At 46.7% G+C, this 8,425-nt stretch overlaps 1 pseudogene; it reads left to right on the forward strand.

The window, feature by feature from the left end:
* Positions 1-730: 730 nt before the first annotated feature.
* LOC115029715 (peptidyl-prolyl cis-trans isomerase NIMA-interacting 4 pseudogene) lies at positions 731-1,125 on the forward strand (annotated as a pseudogene).
* The last annotated feature ends 7,300 nt before the right edge of the window (positions 1,126-8,425 follow it).

The raw sequence follows: 8,425 nt of genomic DNA on the forward strand, positions 1-8,425 counted from the left end.
TTTACGGTGCCAAGCAAGCTGTCGGTTCAGAGGTGACGTTGGCAAGCGCTGCCAGGGCTGCTCAGGTTCCTTACAACCTCCATCATGAATGAATGATTATCAATATGTGATAGGAACCCTGCCACAACACCTGTGCTAATTGTGTGGCTTCATGTGGAGCTGTGACTCGTTGTTGTTGTTGTTGTTTTAAAGATTTATTTATTTTGTTACATGAGCACACTGTAGCTGTCTTCAGACACACCAGAAGAGGGCATCGAATCCCCATTACAGATGGTTGTGAGCCACCATGTGGTTGCTGGGAATTGAACTCAGGACCTCTTGAATAGCAGTCAGTGCTCTTAACTGCAGAGCCATCTCTCCAGCTTGTGACCCACAGTTTATGAAGCTGAGCTAATGTGCAAATTCTTTAAAAACAACCTACATCTCTGTGATGGTTTGTATGTGCTTGGCCCAGGGAGTGGCACTATTAGGAGGTGTGGCCTTGTTAGAATAGGTGTGTCACTGTGGGCATGGGCTTAAGACCCTCTGGCTGCCTGGAAGTCAGTATTCTGCTAGCAGCCTTCAGATGAAGATGTAGACCTCTCAGCTTTTCCCGTGTGCCATGCCTGCCTGGATGCCGCCATGCTCCCACCTTGATAATGGACTGAACCTCTGAAACTGTAAGCCAGCCACAGTTAAATGTTATAGGACTTACTTTACTTGCTAGAGAGTTCAACTGCATGCTTAAGAGATGCTGCCGAAGGGGGAAACTGGTTCTGGAGAAGGAGGGAAAGGCGGTGCAGCCTCTGGGAGTGACAGTGCTGACAAGAAGTCTCAGGGTCCTGAAGGCGGTGGCAATGCAGTAAAGGTCAGACACACTCTATGTGAAAACCATGGGGGAATCATGGAAGCCATGGAAAAGTTAAAGTCTGGGATGAGAGTCAGTGAGGTGGCCACACAAAATAGTGAAGATAAACCCAGACAGGGGGTGACTCTGGTTGGATGACCAGAGGCTCCATGGTGGGGCCATTTCAGGAAGCAGCGTTTGCCTTGCCTATAAGTGGGATGGATAAGCCTGTAGTAACAGACCCACCTGTTAAGACAAAATTTGGATATCATATTATTATGGTTGAAGGCAGAAAATAAAATCACACGAAACACTGAAAAAAAAAAAGACTGCCTTAGTCATGGTTTTTGATCATGCTTTTATAATCAAAAGCATAGTTTCCGCCTCAAGCTGTATTCAGGCTGAAGGGGACGTTCCTCTAGATTGTAAGGATAGAAATGTCCACCCCACCCTGCTTCAAGTATTAGCTAGTCAAAGTAAAGTTTGTTTTTCTAACATAAAATTGGGCTAATTGTAGTGATAATGCAGGCAAATCCTTTTGATGAAATGATACAATATAATATCATTAATATAAATACTGACATTTATTTTGTTATAAGCATTAATTTTTCATAATGCTTTATAATTACACAGGGCGTTATGTGTTCATATTCCCCTGGTCTTTCTCCCAGATGTTGAATAATTGGTTCAATTGAGATGGTTAAATTCTCGATTTACATTTGTTCTTTGCCCCAGATCAACGTGTATATGTTGATCACTAGTTACTAACTGGAAGCTCTGGCTAAGGGAGAACAAGGTTTGGATGGGGGCTTATGGATAATAAGCAATTTAAGAAGGAAAACACCTACAATTCATATTGATAAAACATTCTGTATAATTGCCTTTGAATATTCTGTTTAGAACACTAATGAGAGTAACCTCAGTAGCTATTAATTTGGAAGCACAATTTGGCATCCAATATTCTGTGGCAGGTTGGCATGCTCCGTTGGCTTTGCCCTTATCTGTTGGAAAAGGCTCTTGCCTCCTGTGCACTGTGGCACATCCTATGAACCACACTACCCGGCAGCCAAAGGGTGATCAATTTGGACCAAAGTTGTGATTTTTGAGTGTCTAAATGGTACCTGATAAAAAGCCATTGGAGTCAGGTGGTGGCTATGGGGTGAGTGAAGGGTGTGGGCCTGCGTTAGTAAGTTACCACTAGGTGGCAGGCCAGGTAGGCATCAGACAGAGGGGGTGTCCCCTGGTGGAGACTAGATAGAGGGCTGTCTGCAAAGTCTACTCCCTCGATATGGCAGGAACTGTGCACCAGTGTGTGTGTGTGTGTGTGTGTGTGTGTGTGTGTGTGTGTGTGTGTCTATTGCAAGGGGAAAGGCGAATGGAAGAATGAGTGCCCAAACCCCAAACAAAAAGAGATCCCTAGCATAGCTGCAATGAAACTGAAGCCGCCACAAGGGCTGAGGCTGTCACCTGGGAGACAGGTCAGACCGAGCACCGCCAGGCTCAGTCACGATTGGCCCTAGGAGCCCATCGTCAAAATAGATGCTGGGCCCAAGCAAAGATGGACTTCATCTTTGACACAGGAGCAGCCATCTCCATGGTAACCCCTCCCACAGGGAAGCTCACCAAAGATGCATCGACATTGTTGGAGCCTCCAGGCCAGTAGGAAATACTGATTCTGTGAACCAACCATGGGATTGCTCTGTGGGAGACCACTCAATAAAACTAACTATCCCCCTTTGGGACCCTGTCTTCTCTCCTTCAGATGGTGCATGGACTAGGATAAAGCCAATTACTGTCAGTCCTTCAGCCATCACAGAGAAACGCAGCGGCACTGAGCCCTGTCCCAGGAAATTTGCAACAATTGGCATGCATAGCATATGGATGAGTCCCCTGGAAGGAACATCACTGTGGGGGAAAATACCGGTCCTTCTTAAGAAGCTGTGACCGTGTGGACTTAACTTTGCCAGTGGCATAGGACAGTGCACCCACGGAAGGACAAGGGGTCTCTACTTGTCAGGGACTAGCCTGGAAGTGGGACAAGAGATACTCTGAAACTAAAGATAACAAAGTTAGAACAGGGGTGGTCCTGTATCTTTGGGTTGGGATGTGTGAAGGCAGGGATGAAACAGACGGATGGACCCTCAAATGGTTAGAGCTTCCGCCAGTGCCTCTATGCCTGAGAGCGAGGTCAATTGGCTCCACCCATGGGCCTCTGCTCCATCCTGAGGGGGGAGGGGGGGGGAAGACTTATCCAGATTTGACTCTGGCGCCCTCTAGTGAAAACCCTTCAACTTGCAAGTGGCTTGGTGGAGTTAGAACTGGGAAATGGTTGGTTGCTAGATCTCTGTGAAGACCAGCCAGGTAATTTAACCCGTGTTGGGGTCACTAGCCCAACTCTAGAAAGCCAAACAGTATTGGACAGCCCTGCTGACTCCCGCCTGACGGGTCCACAGGACCAGGCAGGGGAAGCAGGGGAAAGCTGTACCTTGGTGACTTGAACCAAGGCCTAAATGCTTCGATTGTGCGGATGGGACCTGTTACCCAGTGGGGGTTTGCAGGATGGTATTCCTGACTCCAGACCTAGATATTCTCCTTGTACCAGAGGTAGACCAATATTAAGGCCCTCATCACAGGAAAGAGAGGAATCCCATCTTACTCTCAACGTTATTGGAGATGGCCCTCAATGGCGCTGCTGTCACAGGAGCGACTAAGCTCAGGATCCAACAGGTCCGGCATAGCCAGCTGTTCAATCAAATCGAAGAGGGCCTCAGGCTAGGCCAGCAGAGTACAGTCACCTTGCAGAACCAGACAGAAGCCTTACGAAATCGTAGCTGAAAGGTGACATATGTGTGTCTTCAGAGGAAAAGATTGCTGTTTCTGCACAAATCACTTAGGGATCGTAGAGAAAATACCACATGGCTGGTGGAAAGCAAGGTCCGAGGCACGACAAAAGGATCTTCCTGGAGTGGTGATACCTGGACCTCCGAGAGCCCATGGCTGCTTCCGCCCTCGCCCCTGGGTATGATCCTCCTGGCTGTCCTGTTGGGTCCATGCCTAACTTTTGCCACCAGAAACAGGAGAGCAACAGATCGACTCCATGCCCTCCACCGGCATCAGAGGTGCCTTGAGAAGGGTCACAAGGGATTCTGACAAAGGAGAGGAGAGAATGGGGCGGAGAGTCCTCAAACTGCCATGCGTTAAAACAAGGGAAATTCCCCAGGGCTCGAGTCCCACTGAGCTGTCCCCTCCTGCTTGTGGTTATCTCCAGAAACAGAAGGCACGGAGGAGGTGTGGTAAGTGACTTTTCACACTGCCCTGCCACCCCCGGACAGACGTGTTGGCTTGCTTCCATACTCCCACCTAATAAAGGATATTGGACCCAAGATTTGGGGCTGACACCACTACAGTGTGGTTTGGGGGCCACTGTAGTGAACTTTCTTTTCCCTAATGGAACACGGCTATGGCTTGGTGACTCAGTTTCCTAGAAATTTCTGCCACAATAACACCATCTGTCTTAGTGACAGTGCCTGTCGTGGTGATAAAATACGTTGACAAAAGCAACTCAAGGAATGCGGGGTTTATTCTGGCTCAAAGTTCCAGCGTCCAGCTCCTCGTGGAAGTCCCGGGGGCGGGAACTTGCAGCCGCTGGCCCTGTTACACCCACAGTCAGGGAGCAGGAACCCCAGCTGCTCGGCTTGGTTTCTTTTCATTCAAGACTCCAGCTCTGAGAGTATTATCTCCCAATTAGGCCAGTCCTCCCTACCTTAGTCAACCTACTCCATCGAATCCCTTGTAGGCACGTCCATAGCCTTGCGTGATTCTAGGTCCTGTCAAGTTGACAACCAACGTTATTGCTTTGTTACATTAAAAAAAAAGATTTATCTATCTTTAATGAGTACACTGTTGCTGTCTTAAGACACACCAGAAGAGGGCATCAGATCCTGTTACAGATGGTTGTGAGCCATCATGTGGTTGCTGGGAATTGAACTCAGGACCTCTGGAAGAGCAGTCTTTTTCAAGACAGGGTTTCTCTGTGTAGCCCTGGCTGTCCTGGAACTCACTTTGTAGACCAGGCTGGCCTCGAACTCAGAAATCCACCTGCCTCTGCCTCCCGAGTGCCATGTTCTTAACCTCTGAGCCACCTCTCCAGCCTGCTTTGTTACATTTTGAACATCAGCATTTGCTTTGCTCCCAGGCATCATCTCTTGTGTCTCTGGAGGTGGAGTTTTATAAATTGTTAATCTGCCTGGAGTGGATGCCCTGGTCCGTAGTGTGGAAGACGGGGTGTGAGAACTTTTCATGTTCTTTCCCTCTGTCCTACAGATGCTTTGTGCACCATTTCAAGATTCGAGGCAAACTTGGGGTCTGGCTTTGTGGGAGTGAGGAACATAATAAACCTATAAGCTTTGGGGGTTGTCTCACACCACGGTGTGGTCTCTTGTGACTAGGGATTGCTGGGAAATACTGAGTGAAGACATGGAGACCCCAATACCCCCTTTCTTTCTGTCATGGTTTCCACTGAAGCAGACACACATCAGGTGTAAACAAATGGACACACCTGTGTTCCAATAAATCTTATCAACAAAAATTGGCAGCAAGTGTGGCTTGTACTGTAGTTGGCTAATCTTTGCTCTTGACTAATACTTTGCTCCCTCAGACTTTCTTACAAATATTTTAAATAACGAAACCTGAAAGGCATTTCAAGTAAGAACAGAAATGTGCAAGACTGTCTGCCCTCACTCCTCAACACAGAGTTTAAGACCCTCCAGGAACTGCTGTCTTCTAGTTTTGGATAATTGTCTGCAGCTCCATCAGCATCTTCAGCACACTTTGGTCTAGGTTACCCAGGAAAATAAGAGACCCTGGGTTTTGAGTTCATTTTGGATCCCAACATTACTGATGTTTTGTAAGATGTGGACTCGGGACTTGGCTCTGGTAAAGAGAGGAGCTGTTGGTCTTTCTGCCCTCTGGGTGACTGGGCGAGCAATCTTGTCAGGGAGTAACTCCGGTCCAGCAGGTGGGCACAATTGAGATGGAGTTTTAGCTCTTTGAAGCCAGAAGATGGGAAGGTCATCTTGAAGGGAAGTTCCATGGACATAGGAAGCAAACAATACAAAAATAGCTTCAGCAAGTCCCTGAAACTGACCAGGTTCACCAAGTTCCTCCTTCTCCAATAGTAGGTAAATGGTAAAGGCTGCTGCCAGTCACTGCCAGATGAGTCAAGCTGCAAAGGTTGAGGTATGCCCAGCCCCCTGGAGGAAGCTCAGACCCACTGGATCTCCTGGAAAGACTGCACTCTGACCTGCTGAGCTGCCTGCCGGCTGTGCAGTGTGTTCCAGGACCCCAGCTGGTAAGCTCGTCTCCTGGGCTGGGTGGGTAGGTGTGGGTTGTGTCTCCCCAGGCAAAACCTGTCACACAACAAGAAGTCATTCCTGGAATTTCTCTTTCCCTTGAAAGTTCAAAAATTTAAAAAATTCAAATGTCGGGCTGAGGAGATGGCTCAGTGGTTAGGAGCACTGACTGCTCTCCTAAAGGTCTTGAGTTCAGTCCCTAGCAACCACATGATGGCTTATACCCATCTGTAATGGGATCCAATGTCCACTTCTGGTGTGTCTGAAGGTAGCTACAGTGTGCTCATATAAATAAAATAAATAAATCTTTAAAAAATTTCAAAAGTTAATACATTGCAGATTTAAATTTCTCTTTTTTTGGTAAATTCCATTGAAAAATTAATATTCAAAAATTTCTGCTTTTCAAATTCCTTTACAAAGGACTTAAATGGGCACAGTCTTAGGTTCTTTGCTGTGAAAAGACACCATGACTTTCCTTTTGTGTATTTAATAAACAATCAGTATTTATTTCATGCCAACAACAGCTCTAAGCATTGAAACATCATGACAGGGCTACAGTTACTTACCCATTCTGCAGGTGGGAAGACTGAGGTGCAGTTAAGTAACTTAGCTATGGTTCCACAGCCCAGTGGAGTAAGAAGTATGATGTTTAGGAGTTGCTGGCTCTGGCCTTTGCTCCATGCTATTCATAAAGCAAACCATGTGGCCAGCTGAGATGTAAGAGGTGTCTGTGTGTGTGTGTGTGTGTTAACTCCATTTCTCTATAGGAAGACCTGTGTAGTCACACTGGGAAGGGCAGGGATGACGGCCTGGAGAAGCAGGATGGTCCAGGAATCACCCTGCACACAGGGAGCATAGTGTTTGAAGTTGTTGCTGCTAAGTTTCATCTCAGTGTCAGTGGATATTTGCTGCTGAAGGAATGGGGTGTGGCTAAGCAGGGGAACACCAGGTGCTTAGGAAAAGGCCCCATCGTGGGTACCATTGTCAGACTTCCCACAGAATAAAACCACCCAAGAGGATAGACTCTGTGGAAATGTTCACAAGTGTTGAAGACCAAGAAGGCATTATGGCTCATTTCTTGGCTTCTAGCGTTTTTAAAGAGGAGAATAAAGGAATCCTTTTAGTTACTGGTTAAATGAGAGAGCAAGGAGGGGGCCAGCCAGAAGAGGTGCAGGGTCTTCTGACAGGGGACTACGAGCCACCATGTGGGCACTGGGAATCAAACCCGTGTCCTCTGCAAGAGCAGCCAGCGAGGGAGTGCCTCTCACCACTGTGTTCTCTCTCCTCCACCAGTGTCAGAGGGTTTATTTCACTTATGGTTCCTAGACTTTTTACAGACATGTAAAAGCATGCACACGTCTAACGCGGGCGCACACACACGCACACAAAACTGTCCAGAAGGCTAAAGAAGGATAATAGGAGAGGTGAAAAAAGGAGAGTAATAATGTCAGCAAGGAGAATGTATGTTCCTAACATACAGTGCATAGTTATATGAAAACTACACATGCATACACATGTGCATGTGCACACACGGCCACACACACATGCACATGCATACACATAGGCACACACACACACACACACACAAGGACACACATAAACACAGGTATATGCAGGCACACACATGCACATATGTATATGCAGGCACACATATGCACATGCATACACATAGGCACACACATCCACACAGGCACACACATACATCCACCCAGGCACACACACAAGCACACACATGAACACACACATACACATACATATACACACATACACATACATACACACATGTGTAGTAGCAGCAAGACTGTTCATCAGATGAAAGAACTTGGTGCACACGTCTGAGGGCCTGAGTTTAACCTCTGGGAGACGTGGTGGAAACCAAGACCTGAAACTTGTGGCACACAGTAAAAAATAAAAAAAATTGCAAATAGGCATTTGTTGGTGGAGGCACAAACACCGGGAATTGGAGGTAACCCTAACAACAGCCATTTGCCTCCAGAAGCCCAGATCCCAGCCTGGGTTAGGCTACCACATCCTATTAGAGTGTGGCAGACTATAAACTTGATTTTTTAAAAGTGTGGGTATGGCAGAGGTCACAACAAATATTGGGTTAAATAATATCAAATTTATGGTTCTTTAGTCTAATAATCTCTCTATATTCATGGAAACCAACCGCAAACATGGATCATTAAAAAAATTGTAAGTGGGGTAATTTGGTCAATAATTTAAAATGGATTTCATATTGCTCCAG

The sequence above is a fragment of the Mus caroli genome, unplaced genomic scaffold (genome assembly GCF_978045245.1).
Source record: "Mus caroli unplaced genomic scaffold, Mus_caroli_1 scaffold_18, whole genome shotgun sequence".
NCBI classification, from domain to species: domain Eukaryota; kingdom Metazoa; phylum Chordata; class Mammalia; order Rodentia; family Muridae; genus Mus; species Mus caroli.